Source organism: Papio anubis, chromosome 11, assembly GCF_008728515.1.
Source record: "Papio anubis isolate 15944 chromosome 11, Panubis1.0, whole genome shotgun sequence".
NCBI lineage: Eukaryota > Metazoa > Chordata > Mammalia > Primates > Cercopithecidae > Papio > Papio anubis.
The window spans coordinates 121,069,172-121,090,962 of NC_044986.1; the positions used below are offsets into that span (position 1 = coordinate 121,069,172).

The 21,791-nt window shown below is 37.4% G+C and overlaps 1 non-coding gene and 1 pseudogene across 2 annotated transcripts; one reads left to right on the forward strand and one right to left on the reverse strand.

Moving 5' to 3' along the window:
• Positions 1-3,931: 3,931 nt before the first annotated feature.
• LOC116269588 lies at positions 3,932-4,064 on the reverse strand. Its single transcript, XR_004177209.1, has one exon. It is a non-coding gene; the product is annotated as a U8 small nucleolar RNA (small nucleolar RNA).
• Positions 4,065-4,648: 584 nt separating this feature from the next.
• On the forward strand, positions 4,649-21,566 carry LOC101024121 (annotated as a pseudogene). The gene is made up of 9 exons (XR_004177115.1): positions 4,649-5,024; positions 7,061-7,228; positions 8,061-8,172; positions 8,361-8,369; positions 9,924-10,091; positions 12,905-13,014; positions 13,293-13,458; positions 17,438-17,520; positions 19,299-21,566. The product of XR_004177115.1 is annotated as an aldo-keto reductase family 1 member C1 homolog (transcript).
• The last annotated feature ends 225 nt before the right edge of the window (positions 21,567-21,791 follow it).

Consider the following 21,791-nt stretch of genomic DNA (forward strand, 5'->3'; position numbering starts at 1 on the left):
CTTCACCCACAAACCTCTGTGAGACTCAAGCGTACCCCTTCTTTTTCACATAGATCCTCTTCACCCCAGAGAATTGAGTCAACCAAACAGGAAATCTCAGGACAAACAGTGCTGGCAAACATCATTTTGTTTAAAGTGTCATATCAATATATATTTGTTGAGAAACTATTTGGAGTTCTTTGCAAACTGTAACACTTGTTTAGGAAAAAAAGATAGGGAGAAGAAATTAGGATCAGTTATTTACCTGAGGCATGTGAGTGTTCTTTATGTATGACTCAAGGACATCCCACTTCTTTCCTCCCCGGTCTTCCATCTTCCATCTGCTTTCCTCCCTCTTCCCATCTTCCTTTCCTCATGTTCCTCTCCCTCTCCCTCACCTATAGGACTGAGAATTCCTGCGGTCTCCTGAGATCAGTTTCTTTCCCCCCGATTGTATACAAGCTGTGGAAAGTTTTAGTTCTTGTCGACTCCACGACCCACATTGGTCAGGCAGAAGCCCCCGTGTACAAGGTACTCCTTGAGCCTTGGCAAGGTGCATGACACACACTTGGTCACTGGAGGAAATGATGAGTAGAGAATGACAAATAGAAAGGGGAGCTTTGAGCCTGAGCTCTCTGAAGCATAAGAGTGGTTGAGGCTTGGCACTTGCCACCTAGATTTCAGACAATGTGTCAGGAGTCCTGGATGCCCAGAAAGAAACCTGTTCCAGGGCTGGAGCCCCAACATAGAGCTTTTATTTAGGCAGTGTTGAGCAATAATGTGTGGCTGGAGCTCTGCAGAGGGACCCCATAGGTGCATTGTGTAACGAAGCCGTGGAAGAAAGGCCTCACCCCTAAAAATTCCAGAATTATAAATCTATCAGCTGCTTACAACTTCAGCCTGGAAAAGCCAGGGGCATTAAACTCCAAACTGTGAGAGCAGCTATGTGGGCTGCACCATGCAAAGCCACAGGTACAGTGCTGCCCAAAGCCCCAGAAGCCTACCCCTGGCACCAGTGTGCCCAGAATGAAGAATATAGAGTCACGGGAGATGATTTTGCAAGTTTAAGGTTTAATTTCTGCCCTGTTGGGTTTACGACTTGCATGAAGTCTCTTCTTCTTCTCTTTCAACTGATATTTCCCTTTTGAAATGAGATTGTTCAACTGCTGCCTATAAAACCATTGTCATTTGAAAGTAAATAACTTGTTTTTGATTTTACTGGCTCATAGCTGGTAGAAATTTGTCTTGGATCTCAGATACATCTTTGCATTTTAGACGTTTAAGTTGCTTCTCAACCTGATAAGGCTTTGGAGATTCTTGAGATAAACTGATTGGATTTTGTATGTAAGAAAGAAGTTTATGTCTTCAGCTTTTTGTTCTTTATCTACTCAACTAACAATATTTTGGGGTTTCTATGATTTTTTGCTGAAATTTGTATTCCCTTTTTAATTTATCTTGTGCATAATCTGTAATTATTTTCTTTGTAGTTACCATTGAAATGACATACTGCATCCTATAGTTATATCATCCACATTGAAATCAATGTGAACTTCGATTCCTTACAAAAACTCTACTTTTCCACAGCTACGTTTCCACTTCACATTATTGATGACACTAATTACAACTTTATATGTGGTGTACATGTTAACAGAAATGTATTCTTATTCATACACATTTGTAATGTAAATCTTGAAGAAAATGACAGTCAAAGGCAAACTTTCACAAATATGTGTTTCCACATTTTTCTTACACCCACATTTACGAGAGTTCTTTATACCTCTATATGACTTCATGTTGGTGTCTGAAATTCTTTCATTTCAAAGCGAATTACTCTCTTTAGCATTTATTGTAGAGCAGTTCTAATGGCAATGAACTCCTTCAGCTTTTACATCACATAGTCTTAATAACTTTCTAATTTTTAAGAAATAATTTGGCTGGGTGCGGTGGCTAATGCCTGTAATCTCAGCACATTGGGAGGCCAATGTGGGGAATCATGAGGTCAAAAGATTGAACCATCCCAGCCACTGTGGTGAAACCCCGTCTCTACTAAAAATACCAAAATTAGCTGGGTGTGGTTGTGCCTGCCTATAGTCCCAGCTACTCAGGAGGCTCAGGCAGGATAATTGCTTGAACCCGGGAGGCAGAGATTGCAATGAGCTGAGATCGCACCACTGCACTCCAACCTGGTGACAGAGCAAAACTCCATCTCAAAAAAAAATTTTTTTAAAAGTTGGAATAATTTTTTTTTGCCAAGTATGTAATTGTTGGGTAAAATTATTTCTTTATTGATCACATTAAATATATCACCTACTACATCTTCCAAAGAGTCTCATAAGAAATCTGTGGATCATCTTGTCCAGGATCCCTTGCACCCCATGCATCATCTTTCTCTCCTGCTTTTTATTTTCGTTGTTGTTTTTGTTTTAGATAGAGTTTTGCTTTTGTTGCGCAAACTGGAGTGCGATGGTGCAATCTCGACTCACTGCCATCCGCCTCCCAGATTTAAGCTATCTTCCTGGCTTAGCCTCCCGAGTAGCTGGAATTACAGATGTGTGCCCCCATGCCCAGCTAATTTTTTGTATTTTTAGTAGAAATAGGGTTTCACCATATTATCCAGGCTGGTCTCAAACTCCTGACCTCAGGTGATCCACCCACCCCAGCTTCCCAAAATCTCTTGCTATATAAAGATTATCTCTTTGTCTGGCTTTTAGAGTTGGATGATAACACATACAGGTCTGAGTCTCTTTGAGTTTATGCTACATGCAGTTCTTTAAGTTGCCTGAATTTGTAGATTCTTGTATTTAACCAGTTTGAAAAAGTTTTGATGATTTTAGTCTCCCTCCAATTTGTTTCCTTTTCTTTTTTATAGTTTCTGTGTTATGACTATATTTAGATTTTCTTTTTTTTCCCAGATTTTCTGTAGTTCTTAATCCATAGTTTTCATTAGCAATTTTAGCATATTTAAGACAGTTGTTTAAATGCTTCTCTACTAATTTTAATACCTGTGATTCTTCAGGAATGATTTCTACTGATTTATTTTCTTTCTCATAATGGACTGTGATTTCTTGTTTCTTTGTATGCCTTGTTATCTTGCTTTATTTTTTTGAGCTGGAGTCTTGCTCTGTCACCAGGCTGGAGTACCGTGGTGCCATCTCAGCTCACTGCAACTTCTGCCTCCTGGTTTCAAGTGACTCCCCTGCTTTAGCAGGGGAATCCTGAGTAGCTGGGACTACAGGTGCTCACCACCACGTCCAGCTGTTTTTATTTTCTTTTCGATTTTAGTAGAGATGGCGTTCGACCATGTTAGCCAGGATGGTCTCCTTCTCCTGACCTCGTGATCTGCCCTCCTTGTCCTCCCAAAGTGCTGGGATTACAGGCATGAGCCATCGTGCCCGGCCTGTATGCCTTGTTATTTTATTTAACTGGGCATTTGAAAAAAATAAAACATCTTTTTTACTGTATATAGATTTGTTATCTCATGACAGTCATCAACTCATATGTGTGTCAGGTTCTCAGTCAAGGCATCAGCCCTACATAAAACCTCAAGGCCTTCTTAATTTGTTTCTGAACATGCACCTACATGGATTGTTTTTGCCATTTTATTTTTCTCCAAATAACCAATGGCTTTTGAATCACTTACTATTAAAAAATTTCACATCCCAGTTTCTCTCAATGACTTAGATGGACTATTGCATGTCTCTTCCCCTAGTCTTTTGCCTGTAACATCTGTAGGTGTACAGTCACCCTGAATCTCTACTGAGCTACTGAGCTACTCCATTAATAAATAAGTTTATTTCAGTCAATTTTAGATACTTTCTGATGTTTCTATGAGTCATATGGGAGTCTTATAATCCACCATCTTGTTGAAAAATTTCAATATCTTTATAATATTACATTTATGTCAATGTATAACAATTTACTTATGTTTCAATTTCTGTTTGTTTTATAAAGAAGCAAATAGAAGCAATCAGGGCACTGCAAGTTGTGACTACTCCAAGATGTGAATCATGGATCATGCAAACTACATTCATGTTCTAACCTGCCCTCCAAAGGGAGAATGAAGTAAAAATTATCCTATGTGAGGATTATTCACCAGTTTATATGTCATTAGTTACCAGTTTTTCCTTATGAATCATGTTTAACAATATTATAAAGTATATCTAATAGTTATCAGGTGTTTGTCTTGTTACTTTTTGATAGTAACTCATAAAACGGGCTGGATAAGACAAATAAAATAAGGCACAGTTTGCATATTACAAAGTACATCCAAAGTCCAAACGCTGTTAATAAGAAATCCTCCAATAAAACCACATCAAATTGTATTTTTTATTTACACCCACATCAGGATTACAACTTTATCAGGACTGCACCTTGATCAGGAAGGGATATTTCTCTCATAAGGTTAATAAGAAAGAAACAATAAACTTGCTGATGAAAAAAATAACACATTTTAAAATTTTAACTTTAATTTTTAATTGAGGGCAACATTTTAAAGAAATGCTCATTAGTCATTCCTTTAAATTGTGTGTGTGTGAGAGAAAAATGAAAAGTAGTCATTTCAAATGCTGTAAGATACAGAAGGAACATCATCATGGCACACACCAAAAAGAGCTTAGTAGCTCCTTTTCTGTAGTCTTATGTAAAGTCACCATTTGTTCTACAAATCTCTTTGAATAATTTATATCATATATATAGAGATTTGGAACAGCAAAAATACTTGTGAGAGAAATTAATGAGTGTATCATGCCCACCTGATAATTTACTTATGAATTTTCTTAGATAAGAAACAGTTGAACTGGATTCCATTTTTATCACTGCTTGTGTAAGACTGCCTCTGTCCCTCCTCTCACACGCCATTGGTTAACCCACAGACAGTATGTCCAGGGGCGTTGCCAGCTAATTGCTCTTATAACCTGTGAGGAAGGAAGAAAGAAACATTTGCCAACCAGGCCAGTGACAGAAATGGATTCGAAACATCAGCGTGTGAAGCTGAATGATGGCCACTTCATGCCCGTCCACGGGATTTAACCTGCCAGCCTGCAGAGGTAACAATAATATTTTTAGTGTTGAGAGTTCAAAGGAGCTAGAGTAAGTGGAAGTTAGAATAAGTGGAAGCTGACCAGGTCGTCAGGCTTGTGTTCCCAAGTTACCTGCATGACTCCTTTAAACGACAGTCTTTGTTCTGCAATGCATTTTGTCACAGGGTCATCTACTGCTTATTTGGGGCACTGTTTGTCTTCTGTTATGTTTATTTTAGCCTGTCAGAGTCTATAAAACTCCGCTTAGAAAAGAACATGGCCTGCATACTCCCTCTCTTGAAGATTGATTGCAATGGCTACTCTGTTTCTTTGGCAAGTGAACAGATATTCACTTCTTCAAGAGACAAACTCAGAGGAATCTTTTGCTTAAAAGTTAGTGGGGGCAGGTTGCATGAAATCTATTTGGGAGAGTATTACTGTTCTGATGGGCGGCCTCCCGGGCACCAAACTGTAATACTAGGCTGGACTAAGAGTTTCCATGTACTACTCACTAAGCTCTGGGAAAATTACGAGCAGTAAAATATCCCTCATTTTGAAAAAATAACGCAACAAGGGACAGTTTAAATTCTTTGTCTTTGTTAATATAGGTCAAATTTGTATAAAAATGCATAGTAGAAATTTCTTGTTTTACCGGCTTGAGAAAATTAATGGAATAGATTTTATTTTCTAGACTTAGCTATTTCTACGCTGGAAACCTGTCAAAGACTGTCTTCGGAATACAATGTGTGTGAATAGAGATTAGTTATAAAATTTGGAGTCTCACATTTCTCATATATAAGGGTATGAGTTTACAAAGGGACATTTTGAACCATTGGTAGGAGTGGTTTACTATGCTCAAAGAATTGTCTCGGAGAGGAGGTAAAGATAAGAACACCACTGGAAGCTCCGGCCTCGGTGAGCCACTTTGAGTGCTGCTTTACAGCAAAGAAATGATGCGAGGGATAGTGCGAGGAGTGGGCTGTGAAGTTATGTCGTGGTTCCTTGTAATTTCATGGGAAGAAAGCCTCTGGAATACTTTCAAGATGGGAAAATAGTTTGCTTTGTTTCTGCTTTTGTCATGTAAAAGATACACTTTCAAATCTGTATCCACATTTGTTAAATAAGGTAGTAGTATAAATTTTACTGCTATTGATATGTTTCCTAAAAGACTTACCTTGACTTTATGGAGCTGAACCCCATTTTGCTAATCACTTACTCCCTGCAGTCTATTTCTTATACAAATCAATATCCTTAGTGTATACATCTTTACTCCTAGTATTTAGTTCTGTCATGTAGACAGGATGGCCAAAGACTTGGTAGAAAAGACTTAACATAATAGACTGCTATCCATAGACAGGCCTGTTTCCAGTATAAACCTGCTGGTATCAGATAAGGTGGATTTCTCACTATTTCCTAGCTGATAAGAATGGTGGTTCTACGTAACAGTTTATGTAAACTGTGGAGTTTCTATGCACCTGCTTTCTTTTGGGGACTGGAAGTGTTGTGTCTGCTAGGCAGAGTGAGTCAACGTAAGCAGTCCCAGACAAAATCTTATTAATGGAGTATGTAGAGAGCATATCTTGTCGACAACAGTTCACATACATTGAAAAAATATGATGCTGGATAAAGTCAGTGCGTTCTGTGCAGCAACAGGTTGGGAGAGGAATCGCAGGAGCTTACACTGCATTCCTTCATAATTCCTTCCATGTGGCTATTTCATCATGTTAATTTCATCATACTAAAAATAATTAAGATTATATCTATAACTAGAGGTTGTGGCCTGTTAATTTTGCCAAAAAGTCACTGAACCGGAAGTTGTTGTAGGGATACTTCTAAGCTACTGCTCAAGCAGTGATTTTCTGGGACTGCAGAAGTTCCTGCTATGCCCAACTTTTATTACTAACCAGGAAAGACCCAGACAGACTGGGATGGGCTTATGATTCCATAGACAGCACTCATCCAAGAAAGGAGGAAAAGGTGATTTTTGTAAACGTTGCTGCTTGTGCCTGAACTAACTCTCAGGCACATCAGTCAGAAAATACTACCTTTGGTTGCTCCCCTAGGTTCCTAAAGATAAAGCTCTAGAGGCCACCAAACTGGCGATAGAAGTTGGGTTCCGCCATGTTGATTGTGCACATATTTATAATAATGAGGAGCAGGTTGGACTGGCCATCCGAAGCAAGATTGCAGATGGCACCGTGAAGAGAGAAGACATATTCTACACTTCAAAGGTACCGTGCCTATGACGAGATTGTGTGTACATGTGTTTATGGTGATTGTGTGGAGGTGGCAATTCTATGACTGGATCCATAGTTGAGGGTGAATTGTGCTTATTCATTTCAATTTATTCACAATTATTCATGTATGAAAATAAAATCAAAGGCAGAAAATGAAGATGACTTTCTCATCTTCGCAGTGTTCCAACTCATGACTTCAAAGTCCCTTTACTCTTTGAGGTCAGCACAGATCAATATGGTTTAACATAGACTATAGAATCAGAGATAACCTTAATCAAATTATGTTATGTCTTACCTCCTGGGTGAATTTCTTACATTTGTTAGGATTCTGAGTTTCCATTATCATCTTGATCAGAAAGAGAGAGAGGGAAAGCAATGTAAGAGAGCTCTGTCCGTATAAAACATTGATACCTACATTGTTTTAAATTGCGTCCAGCACAAGTTAACAAATTAAAAACTGTATTTGCCTCCTCAGTTTCTAAACCACAAGGTGCTGTTCTTGCCCATTGGGCTGAATTGGTGAATTACTACTTTAGCATGAGTTGTAAAACATACAAAGATAATTCAGATAATGGGTATGCTTATGATTTGATAACAACTTTACTTTTGGAGTAATTTCACTCTTTCTTTCAGTATATGTATAACTATATATCCAACATATTACAAAGTTGATCCAGGACATGGTGAACAAAAGGTAATACAAAGAGAATAATTTTGCCTGTGGTCATTGGTTTGATAGTAGAAAGTATCTAAATGTTGGTCCAGAGCAAACTAATTAAAATTGGCTCAAGTTTTCATTACACAGCTGCACCTGCCACCTCTGCAGCTTTGGTGCAGTTCCCATCGACCAGAGTTGGTCCATTGTGGAAGGTCACTGAAAAATCTCCAATTGGACTATGTTCTTTATCTTATTCATTTTCCAGTGTCTCTAAAGGTAGGTAACTTTGTGATCAGATTTATTTCACTTTTGTTGTCATCATAAATGTTGTTTTCATGGCTATTTAGACTAAAGCATTTTCTTAGGAGGGACATAGGGATTATAACATGGAAGAAGAGCCCTAAACATAACTCCTAATTCCTTTCTATTGAATACATTTGAATCCGTACTTCTGATTCATGTCTACAGGAAAAGAGAGTGCAGAATCCTCAAACCATCTGCTTTAAAACTTGAGGAAATGACAATCATCTCGTTGAAGGCACAAGGTCTTAGATTATGACTCCCCGAGTTCACCTCTTGGGATGTTCACAGACACAGAGTTCATGAAGTTGTAATTGTCCAGAAAAGCTACTTCCATGGGTTACAATGAGTTTCCATCCTCTTGACTCCTTTCGAGGCAAGAACTCAGTCCTGGAGTCTCTCTTAAACTACAAAATCTTAATGGGAAACTGTTGCCTATGCATCCTCTCTTTCATTAGTTTTATTCTTGCTTAGCGATGAATTCTTGTGTCATTCAACTTTTGTTTTAAGATTCACGGAAATCTCCTTAGGCTAGTTAATGCAAGTGTGAGTTAGATATGAAAGTCAAAGCCATGCTACATTAAGAATTTGATAAAATCTCTAAAAATAAATCCTTTCTCCATCCTTATCTCTGCTTTATTACAAAGGCTTTTTTAAGTATTTGTTTCCAACCTTTTTCATTGGTGGTATTTATGACTTTGGAGCAATTTCAGGCTCATGGTCATTACCATGAGCTCCTGTCCATCTCCCAACTTCAAACTGGCCTTGAAAACACCTCCATGGACCAAGTTGGTTCATGGTCCTGTTCATGGAACATCATATGTTCAGGGAGATAAAGAACTCTGACAGTGGCATCTGGAATTCCATTTTATCTATTATTCCTGAATATTAAGGTCTTTTTTGCATTTGAAGAAGGTATTGCTACAGAGAAAATTAATAGGAACAAAAGAAAGTAGTAATGTAAGTCAATGATGACCTCCATTAGCAACAAGAGAAAGATGGTATTTATTCATACATATAATAGTTATAAGAGATTAGAAGAGCCTGTCTCACAAAGACATTCCTTATACCTTCATATGTAGCACTACTTTGTGCAGTATCACTCTCAGGAGCATTGCATCACCACCTCAAAAGGAGGATTAGTGTCCTTAAATGTACCTCAGGCATGTGGCTATGTGTGGGAAATTTATGTGGAGAAATTGATTTGTGACATCACTAAATTGGCTGCCTCTACTTCAATGGTGGGAGATGATCTAAAAGATGAAAATGGGAAAGTACTGAGAGGCTGACACAGTGGATCTCCTGTGCATGGGAGGTGGAAGATGTAAGGAGGAGAGCACAGATAAGAAAAGATGAGGATTGGGAGACATCTGGTTCCTATCTTCAGAGTATAAGAATGGAAAATGCCATTGGATCAAAAATTTAGGAGTTTAAAAAAAGGTGGGTGTGAGCAGTGAAGAAAAAGAAATGACAAGACATACAAAAGAGAAATTAGGAGAGAAGGGTTGGGAGTAAGGACTTTGGGATTTCTTTCCTTTGCCTGTGCACTAGACTCTCCAGTTTCCTAGGAGGGAACAGAAATTCTTCCTCTTGCAATCACTTTTTATCTTCCCAATTTTTCCTGATTTATTTTCTTCCTTTTAAGAATCACAACCTAGCTTCAATTTGATTGTCATATCTACACAGTTGTTTCTTTCACAGTTCTGCTGTCACATTTATCTTGATCTTCAGTCGACTACACTAATGACACCTCACAATTCCTTTTTCCCAGGCCATGGAAATGTAAAGATGCAGGATTGGCCAAGTCCATCGGGGTGTCCAACTTCAACCGCAGGCAGCTGGAAATGATCCTCAACAAGCCCGGGGCTCCAGTACAAACCTGTCTGCACAGCCAGGTGAGTGCCCTCAGCCTCCTCTCTTTCTGTCTTCATGCCCCTCTTTCCTGTCTATTGGCCAAGTATCCATTCATTTAGTCCCACTGATCTTTATAAAAGAGAAGATTCTAGAAACAAAGCCTCTGTCTCGAGAAGGGCATAGGGTTCTTACTTGTACCGGCTTACAAAACTCTTCTGAAAAGGTGTTTATAACTTTGATGCTGAATTGTGAGTTATATTTAAGGAAAGTCAGTTTGATCAAAGGAGGCCAAAGATTGCCGATTAGTCTCAGGAAAGGTGGACACCTAAGCTATATGAAAGACCGACCGAAGTGTGGGTAGGCGAAAGGTGATTTGGAGGAAATTGTGCATAGAGATGAAGCCATGAAAAGACGGAATGTACAGTACATAAGGAGAGAGAGAGAGAGTAAGAGAAGAGAAATACTAGGGATTTCCATGGAGTTCAGATGTCTCAGGGCCTCTTGGTATCTTTGCTTTCACACTTCTTGACCAAGGGCATAGATACACTAAATATTATCTGCAGACAATGAAAGTCATCCATGGTAGAAAGAGAAAATGACCTGTTTACAGAGATACATGTTCACAGTGGATGAAATCAACACTGAGAAATATTTAGCAGAACATCGAGCTGACCAATGACTGCCCCGCTCCTAGTCAGCTGCTGTTCTTTGGAGTCTGTCACGCAATCAGCTGCTTAAACACATCTATTCTATGCATGGTTCTTTCATAGTCTAGAGATAATTCCATCTTATCCCGGAGCTCTGATTGTTGATTGCAGGCCTCTTTGATCAAATTGACTGCCCCAAAATGTTATACACATTTCAGCATTAAAGCCACTACACCTTTCCCAGTAACTTACACTTTTTTGTTTTATTTCATTTTTAAAAACTTACAGTCAATGAGTAAAGATCAACAGTGGAAATACATAAATGCATAAAATTTATGAATTTGGTATCGTGATATGGTGCCATGGTAATTTAATAAAAGCATTGAGAAATTAATGTTATTTTAATATTAGTAGTTCCCCAATTTTTATTATGGCAATTTTCAAACTTTCCAAAAATTTGATAAAGATAATACTGGAGACCCACGTTACCATTTGTATTCAAAATTACTAACATTTTGCAACGTTATATGGAGTATATCTGCATAAATACATATAATGTTTCTAGAACTTCTTCAAGGTAAATTGTAAAGATGACAATTGACCCCTAGAGACCTCTCCAAGCATGTCACAGGAATGAAGATATTCTCCCAGTTACAGTGTCATTACTGTATCTAAGAACATCATCTACAGCACCCTCATGTCATTTGGTATCCAGTCCATATTTGAATTTTCCATTGTTTAATCAAAATATCTTTTGTGGCTCTTCTTTTTTTAACCAGAATTCAATTGTTTTTATATTGTTGTATTTTGATATCAGTTAACTTGTTTTTCCCAGTTGTTGAAAGTTTCTGTAAATTAAACATTAGATGTGAGTTTTTTATTACATTGGCTTAAATCTTTGGGGCAAGAAAATGTTTTTATCATGCCATGTTTTTCAAAGTGCACCACACTAGACTGCATACAATCACAGAATGCCCCACCAGTGGTGAAGCTAGTTTTAAAAACTTGGTTAAGCTAACAATGGTCACATCTATTGTTTTAATACATGTTTTCTCTTGAACAGTTGCTAGTAATCTGCTGGGAGCTAATTCTCAACAGAAGTAGTCATATTCCCATGACACATTTTCACCTATGATTGAGTATACATCAGTGATTTGAACTTTTTTGTATTGTATTTCTGTTTTCCTCTTTGTTATTTCTTATTTGTTATTTCCTTGGTGTTTTTACATAATCAGTTACAATTTCAACCACTTGTTTAACTGTTCTTACCTGACATTTAACTAAAAGTAATTTCTCAGCAAGTAAAAATAATATACTACTATTCCTCTAAGTCAGGGTAAAAATTAACTTCTTCCTTCAATTAGCAATGTACTGTGAATGTAATTGCTGTAATGACCACCATCAGAGTAGACAAATGTTCATTTTTTCATTCTCGCACTAATTACTATAGACTGACGGATTTTTCTGCTGTGATTTTTAATTCATTTTACTTATTTTTAATGCTCACATCTATTCAGTATATCTATCTATCTATCTATCTAAAAGAAGAATTTGATCAAAGACTCATGAGGACAAGTATAAAAGACAAAGCACTTGTTTCATAGGAAACCCACTGGTGACATTTGGGATGTCACCATACAAATCCATCGTACAAAAAGGAAAAGTAATGAAAGACTATGAAAGTTATCAATATTTATGTGTATATGTATATTTTCTAGTTCATCTATTTTATATATATATGTATCATAGATGGCATATATGATATGCATGTTATATGTCAGGTGAATTAGAAAACATACATATATATGTATGCATTTTTGATATCAATTAGGAAATCAGTTCTTTTTTCTTTTAGACATGCTTTCATGAGTCTTTGACCAAATTCTTGATTTCTGGCACAATTTGATGCCTAAGGCTCAAAGAATCTTACCTTATCCCAGCTCTGAAATTGGCCGTGTCTCCTTCTAGTGGTCGGAGTTATTGAGAAACTAGGATAGGATTCGTAGAGGTTGATTTTGCTCAGAAATAGCATTTCGATTTTCTTAGGAGAGAGGGATATAAAATTAAGTTGTATGTAAAACATCATTTTCTGGCAAATACTCTCAGTTCAAATTTAATGCTCTATATTATTCGGCTTCTTTTACTTTTGTGATTTTCATATTAATATAACTTTTGGATTATCTGATGCTTTTCCATCTTGCTCATCTGCAGGTGGAATGCCATCCTTACTTCAACCAGAGAAAACTGCTGGATTTCTGCAAGTCAAAAGACATTGTTCTGGTGGCCTTTAGTGCTCTGGGATCCCATAGAGAAAAACAATGGTAATAAGAGATACAGGAAGTTTACCTAAAACACTGGTTTGCTAAAAAAAAAAACAATGAATCAGATCGTGCTGTTTCCTGGAGTTGACTGACAGCTGACTTGGGATGAGGGAAGAATTTGCATTTCTGACAAGATCCCAGGTGATGTTGAGGTTGCTGTTCAGGGGCCCCACTTGAGAAGCTCTGGTGCAGAGTGGATGCCTCAGTCTGTTTAGGGAGTCGCCTAACAAACTGTATCCCCAGCCTCAGGGCTTCAGCATTTCTGCCTTTCCTTTCAGGGTGGACCAGAACTCCCCGGTTCTCTTGAAGGACCCGGTCCTTTGTGCCTTGGCAAAAAAGCACAAGCGAACCCCAGCCCTGATTGCCCTGCGCTACCACCTGCAGCGTGGCGTTGTGGTCCTGGCCAAGAGCTACACTGAGCAGCGGATCAGAGAGAACATGAAGGTGAGGAGCCGGGCTGTGGGCCTCAGGGCTGCTGCACAGTGTACTTCCCACGTGTACTTCTTGTAAGGCTCTCAGGACACCCTCGGGCCAGCTCCATTTCCCTGTATTTCCTATGCATGAACTCTTTGTGTACATCACAAGGATTTCTTCTACTCTGGCACAGGAGAGGCAACACAGGTGGAGAGAAATAGGATGGCATCAAAACCAGAGATTTGCATTAGCGTTAAGTCAGAGCTATCCATATCCCTCTGCTAGGGATATGTCTTTTTTTTTATTTTCTGTAATGAAGTGTTTGATTAGATGTTTTTTAGTCTCCAAATCATCGTGAATTTTTTTAGGTATATTTATGTAGTATAAATTCCTTATATTTATTCTCTTAGAATTTTGTCTTTGTGAATTGTTTGTTTAACTCTGCCTTTTTTTTTTTTATGAGGTGGTTGTTCATCTTTATTTTTATGTGTAGGAGACCATATTTATTCCAACACCTCAGGTTATAAGACAAACCCAGTTAACACAAAGGCTGAAAAAGTATTTATTGAGCTCAAGATTCCATGGTTAGAAAATTAGCCTGGGCTCAGCCTGAACTCAGTCCAGTCCTTCTGTTCCTGGCCGGGCTCTCATGTGCATGTGGGGCAGTGAGGCAGCTCTGCTTCAGTATGTCCATGGGGCATCTGTCTGAGCGCCTCCTTCTCCCATGCAGTTCTTTATCCTCCAGCCATCCAGCCCAGGGTTCATCTCAGGACAGGGCACGACCCCAAGGCAGTGAGTGGACATGTGCAAAGCCTTTTCATGTCTAGGCTCAGAGCTGGCAACCATCGCTTCTGGGAAATTCTATCACCTAATGCAAGTTATAGGATAGGTCAGACTCAAGGGGTGGGGAAATACACACCGCCTCTTATTGTTACCTCTTATTGGAAGGAACTGGAAATTCATAGAACCAAGCAAGTGGGTACAGGGTCATGTGACTGTAGAGGGCAGTTCCTAATTAATCTGTCATTTAGATGAGATGTGTAAAATAATATCAATAGGTATATGTATGAATATATATAAATTGATATATTATTTCATATATTCTCAAGAATTCATCCAAGTCTCTAAAGAATTAACATCCAGAATACATACATATATATATATTTTCTAATTAATCATATAGGTATATAAAATATGCATCATGTATGATATATATTATAAAACTTATACATATGACATATATCATGTATATGTGTATATGTCACTATTTGCTAAAACATTAAGTTAAATAAGTGAAAAAATCTATAGGATACTCTGAAATAGTGATACAGAGAATAAGAGAGAGTAAAAAATGACAACAATGAAACAATTGATGTATCTAGGTAATGGCATTCATTAAATGATTTAAAAATTATTTTTTATACATTAGAAAATTCACAAAACAAAAATGAAAGTTATGAAAGACTGTGGAAGTTATCAGTATTTATACATATGTGTATGTTCTCTAATTCATCTAGTATATATAGATTTATATAATACATGACATGTGTTATTTAATATATATTTTAGATTAGTTAGAAACCATACACATATATGTATTTATTCTGGATGAGACTTGAATGTATTCTTGAAATAACGTCTCCCAAATTTTACCTGTGTTGTCATATTCTCTGTGGTTATGTTTTCACAGATAGAAGTTTCTATCCTTCATGTAGACTCATTTTTCATGCCTCTTTCTTGGGGTTGGTGAATTTTGTGTCTTATCCTATATTGGGACTATCACAATATTTTACTGTGTTATCTTACAAAATTGTTAATATTCTTTCCTTATAAATTTAGTTAATTCGAATGGGATTGACTTTTTAAATACTATATGAAATAAGGATCCAAACATGCATATCTAATTTTTGAATTTTTAGCAAAATTTCCCACCGACATTTATTGAAAAGTTCATATTTGCTCACATAACTTGATTTTTTTTTATCTGTAACATATATGAAATTTCCATGAACAATTATCTGGCCTGTCTTCCATCTTCAGTTCAGTTATTTACTTTTCTGTACTATAATATTAAAAAGTAAGTTTCACTTCCAGTATGTTACAAATAATTTTCTAACTTCTTCATTTATTTAATAATATGTTAGCTATTCTTGGCTAATGTGTTATATAACATTTTGAATCATCTCATTAATTTCACAAGCAAGTAAATGTTTTAATCTCTTGTTGACATTGTAATAAGCCTGCAGATCAATGTGGAGAGAACCGAATCTTTGACAATATTGAGATTTCCAATCCATGATCATAGGAATTTCCCACTACTTATTAATAAATTATCTTTTAACAAATATATCATTAATTTCATAACTTTCTCCATTGCTGTTATTTTTTTCTTTTTTTTGGAGATGGGGTCTCGCTGCGTCACCCAGGGTTGAGTGCAGTGGCACGATCTTGGCTAACTGCAACCTCTGCCTCCTGGGTTCAAGCAGTTCTCCTGCCTCAGCCTTCTGAGTAGCTGGGACTACAGGCGCACACTGCAATACCCAGCTAATTTTTTGTATTTTAGTAGAGATGGGGTTTCACTGTGTTGCCCAAGCTGTTCTCGAACTCCTGAACTCAGGCAAACCTCCTGCATCGGCCTCCCAAAGTGCTAGGATTACAGATGAGAGCCACCGCGCCTAGTAATTACTGATACTTTCAATAGTTTTTGATCACTTTTCATTTTTGTTTTGTGGACTTTCTAATGTATAGAAATACTACAAGAATAATGCAACAAATGCGCTTACCTAGATTCATCAAGTGCAACATGGTTGTCATTTATTTTTATTATGCTTTAAGTTCTAGGGTACATGTGCACAACAACGTGCAGGTTTGTTACATATGTATACATGTGCCATGTTAGTGTGCTGCACCCATTAACTCATCATTTACATTAAGTATATCTCCTAATGCTCTCTCTCTTCCCTCCTCTCAACCCACAATGGGCCCCGGTGTGTGATGTTCCCCTTCCTGTGTCCAAGTGATCTCATTGTTCAATTCCCACCTATGAGTGAGGACATGCAGTATTTGGTTTTCTGTTCTTGCGATAGTTTGCTGAGAATGATGGTTTCCAGCTGCATCCATGTCCCTACAAAGGACACGAACTCATCCATTTTTATGGCTGCATAGTATTCCATGGTGTATATGTGCCACATTTTCTTAATCTAGTCTGTCACTGATGGACATTTGGGTTGATTCCAAGTCTTTGCTATTGTGAATAGTGCCACAATAAACACACGTGTGCATGTGTCTTTATATTGGCATGATTTATAATCCTTTGAGTATATACCCAGTAATGGGATGGCTGGGTCAAATGGTATTTCTAGTTCTAGATCCTTGAGGAATCATTTTTTACTCTCTCTTTCTCTTGTTTTCTGTATCACTCTTTCAGTTTCCCTATGAATTTGTACACTTACTTGATTGTATGAGTTAGAAAGAGTGACATCTTTTTGGTATTTAGAGTCTCCCAAATTTACACAGTTGAGTACCCATGCCTTTTGAATGTGAAATCGTTAGTATTTGACAATTATTGGCTTGAGTCATGTTGAAAACTATTTTTTCCTATTATACCTGCTCATTGGAGAGATAGATATTCATTGTTATTCATCAAACCTACTAAATTACGCTAGACATTACAAAATTTGCCTCTAGATTCTTGTGGGTCTTCTAGGTACATGACCTTATCATGTGTGCACAATGTCAGCTCTGTTTCTTCTTCAGCATCTTTTGAGATATTCTCTTTCTCTGCAGTGTTGTGCAGTTTCAAAATATTTTATCTGGGAATGGATTATTGTTTATTTTTCGTCTGGTTTTCACTGACCACTTGAATGTTTAGAGAGGTCTTTCATAAATTTTGGAAATGTATAGATCTTTTAAGTATTGTCTCTGCACCCTACTCTCTGACGTACTTGGTGGTTCCGAGTCGGCAATGATGTAATCTAAAAATAATTAAAGTTTTCTATTACTTTGATAGGTGTTTGAATTCCAGTTGACTTCAGAGGACATGAAAGCCATAGATGACCTAGACAGAAATATACGATATTTGACCCTTGATATGTAAGTAATTTTGGTGATGGGTGTCCTAATTTATTTTCAGAGGAGGAATGTAGCATGGGTGTTGAGAGTGACCTCCACAGCAGGGGCACAGAGGCCAATGTGAGACAGAGGTGAGACAGGAGCTTTCTGGGCCTCTTCTCCTGGATTCACTCCAGAGCCCTGTTCTCTGGCAGGGAGAGTGGCCCGGGGTCACTGTGGTCAACCTGTCCCTCTGCTCTCATGACTCCATGGAACTCTCCAGAGCAGCCAAGATCATTGCTGAACCTGCACCTTCCATGTAGGCCTGCCGTTTGTACTACTGTCTAGTGTACATACTGTGGATACTGCCCATGTGGTCACATTAGATGTTTCCAAATTTGTGCTTATATGATGTTCTTCCCAACCTGCTAAATGTCTTACCAGATCAAAGGCAGTTCCATCAACCTTGTGGGCGTGGTTCCAATTCCCACCTACTTCACATGGAATTGCTTGCCAGATCCTGTCAATTAAGTATTTTTAATCATTTCAAAGCTTTTTTGTGCCTTTCTTTGCATGTTTTCCCATGACCCAAACACTGCATTTGCCTCCACAAGTCAGTCTTAGTGGAGCAAATAGGAGGGCTTGGCCTTGATGTTCTGCAATATGGAGATCTCAGTGCAGAGAACTGAGATAAAGAAATTTTGAATCAAATGAAGAGTATAGATGCAAAAGCACCATTGTTGTAGATAATTTATGACCAATAACAGACGTTTACTGTTCCTCTATGTTCTAAGGTTCTAGGATTCATAGAAGGTCACTCACAAAATGAGGAAAAAAAAGAAGTTATGTTCCTGATGGCAGTGGAGATTTTAACAAGTAATAGAGGTGATGAGATAATGTGTGAATAAAACAAACACAATGGTACATCATAAGTACCCCAAATTTGGTAGATATTATTGGTAGTATTTTTTTTATTTAGAGGAAAATACCAAATGAAAAAGGAAATGATAAAAAGAAAAGGAAAAGTGGCAAGCATTAGAAATTTTTACAGCAATTTATGTTTTCTGAGATCATAAAATCAATCACTAGCGCTATTTTGTAGAACTCAAATATGATCTGGAGTAAACCACTTGCCAGCTTCCGAGTGTTTGCTCTTGGTGTAATCACAAAGGATAGTCTCAATTCCCTGATTAACAAGTTGTAACTGTACATGTGAGCAGTCATTTATCTGTGTCTTTATATTTTGGGTTATTTCAACCTATAAAATTGTTGCTGCATTGTAACTCTTTGGCTATTGGAACCTATATCAAAAACAACAATTTACATTTCTGAATCTAACCAAGTGTGTTGCATAGGATAGGCAGGTAGTAAGTAATATGCAAAGAAATAAAATAAAGTATAATTGCTACCAGTATAATTGGTACACTCAAAATTGTATGTTACTGATAAGCATATGTCTTGCTTATTCCTCTTCAAGGTAAGGCAGAATGAGTTCCTGTTTTTACTGATAATTTGAAATAGAAAAGGTCAGAATATCTCTTTGCTCTGTTGACAGATGTAGAGAAATATGTTTGAACATTTGACTTTGTGTGTTTTATGTGTTCAGTTCCAGGCAGAGGAATAGAATTAAATGATTCTTTATTTTGAATCTACAGATATAATAAAGTCATGTTCATTAAACTAAGAAACACAGATTCTAGAGCAGTCAGAAAATATATTTCTTAACATCTACACTAGTGGCAGCTTCCTAGAAATCACTGTGCTACCTGCTAGTAACGGAGTTATTGCCATTCAGAGTGTGCATTTTTTTGTCTTTCCAGTTTTGCTGGCTCCCCCAATTATCCATATTTCGATGAATATTAACATGGAGGGCATTGCATAAGGTCTACCAGAAGGCCCTACGTGTAGATGGTGACACAGAGGATGTCTCTATGCTGGTGACTGGACACGTCGTCTCAGGTTAAATCTCTCCTGCTTGGCCATTTCAGCAAGCTACAGCTAAGCCCATCAGCCAGAAAAGAAAGACAATATTTTTTTTTCTCATTTTGAAAAAAGTAAATGTTCTCTCCTAAAGATCCTTCACCTACTTTGGTCTCCATTACTTCTATGTTTTCTTTCCTTCTGATACACTAATGCCCCAAAATTGTGATTTGCCTATACGTTTAGGGCCAGGATTGGAAGATAATATCAACCATTTAAGATTCATTTCTGCAGTGGGAGTGGATGGAGGTTCACCCTCCGGGAAAGGGGCAGCTGACAGGTATTTATCAGTCAGTGCCTCTCTAGCTGTTGTAGAAGAAGCACATACAGCATGGAGTGTAGAGGGTGAGCAATATTGACCAGCAATTCATGGGCTCCCTCCAGCAGTGTGAGGGTCAGAGTTTCTGGAGCTTGGGAGGAGGCATCCCTGTGAGAGGGGGCGTTAGGGAGGTGGAAGGACACCCACCAGGAAAAGTGATGAGAAGTCAGGTATGAGGAGGTTAAATAGGAGAGAGTCGAGTACATCTCTGGTTGGAGAAACATATCAACACCCTTTTTTTTTTTTAGATCATTATATCTTGTTCATCAAAAGAAACTTTTCACGATGTTTTAACAAACCCCACAACTGAGAGTCAGGCGTGAATCTTTGACGTGTGCCCAGTCACAGCGTTGACCCTATTGGTCTGTGGTGGGGCAGGACATCAAAGATATCATTGACTAATCACATTCCCCTGACTACCTCATATTTAGAGAATATTCTTAGATGGTAAAAATGTACAGTTCACTTGTAGTATTCAATCTTCTAAATGTTTTATACTTTAAACAAGGCATGATTACAAGTAAAAACCAAAAATATTCCAAAACCATTATGCATTGCACTCAAGATTAAAATGGGAAATAATACATATAATAAATCAAGTGTTTCAAGAGTTCAAACTTCTTTTGGAAACTGGGTATGTAAAACAGCACACTGTTTTCAAACTTTGGTAAACTGTAAGAACAACTCTTACAAAGGCATTTTATTCTTATACATAATTTTCAGGGGAACTGAGTAAATCACCTAATCATGAAGACATGATTTTCATTTCAGACAACACTTTTGTAAACTTGGGATGATCTCATGTCTTAATGATCAAAGCATTTAGAGAAGGACAGTGGTTTTTAACCTGGGCACACTTTCTAACATTTACTCTCCACTATTCTTACTCTGGTAGCCACGTTAACCCTTCAGAGATTCCTTCTCAAGCCATATCTCAGAGCTGATAGGCATCCCAGTAAGTTTTGCAGCTCACAATTTTTCCGTAAATCACTTATCCTATAAAATTGGAGGAGGCCATAAACTTTGGAGGACCCTACACCAATTTTTTGAATTATTTTTGGCCTACTGTCATTCCGTTGATGATCTTATGTATTCTCTGCATAAATATCACCTCTGGGCTGAGAAATCCCCCCAAAAATATTTCTAGCTCAGTTTTTACCTCCAAATCTTCAGTGCAAGATCACAATGTGAACTCTGCATTTCCACATTAACATCTAATGGTCATTCACACTTAGCATGTCTCAAAGAAACCTCATGGAAACCACTGTCATCCGGTTCTACCTTAATTTTCTGAGTCTAAGGAATGATAATTTCTCATCTCATAAACTTGATTGATGTCATTGTCAAGATAAGATTGACATTTTGTTAAAACTTAGTAGTCAAGTGTGTAAGGCTTAAGCAAACTTTCATATTTCAAATCACTTTTGCACGTGTAACTCTGTTTTCAAGATGTGAAATAATCCTTAGGTCAGTCATTTGTAAATACGAAAGCTGCTACAGGCTTTTCCCACTTCTGCACCATCCATTTTTATAAAACTCTTATTGTTAAAAAAAAAAGTTACTCAGAATTTCATAAAGCCAGACACCTGATTTCAGGAACATTTGCGATGTAAGAAAGTTTTACAGGGACCTCCAATCACTAATTTTACTACTTTTTCTCTCAAAGAAATGCTGAATGGAGGAATGCAGGTTGAAGGAAAGGAAATGGTAACTTACAGTCATGGAGCGGTATAAAGACTTCTTGTAAATGTGAATATATGGTAAAATATAAAAACATGTATTTTTGAAACTTTGGATTCTACCCATTATTTTACTTCAAGATTTAAAATATAAATGTCTAAAAATAAGTATAATTCTAAGTTAATATGTATGCATTGTAGGAAACTGTAATTACTGACCAAAACTATTTGAAATGGAGAAAATCTGGGGAGGTAGATGGTTTTTACAAGGAATTTAAGTTAAATTCATATTGATTTAAGGAAAATTGTTATAACTTAATAAAGATTTTCTTATC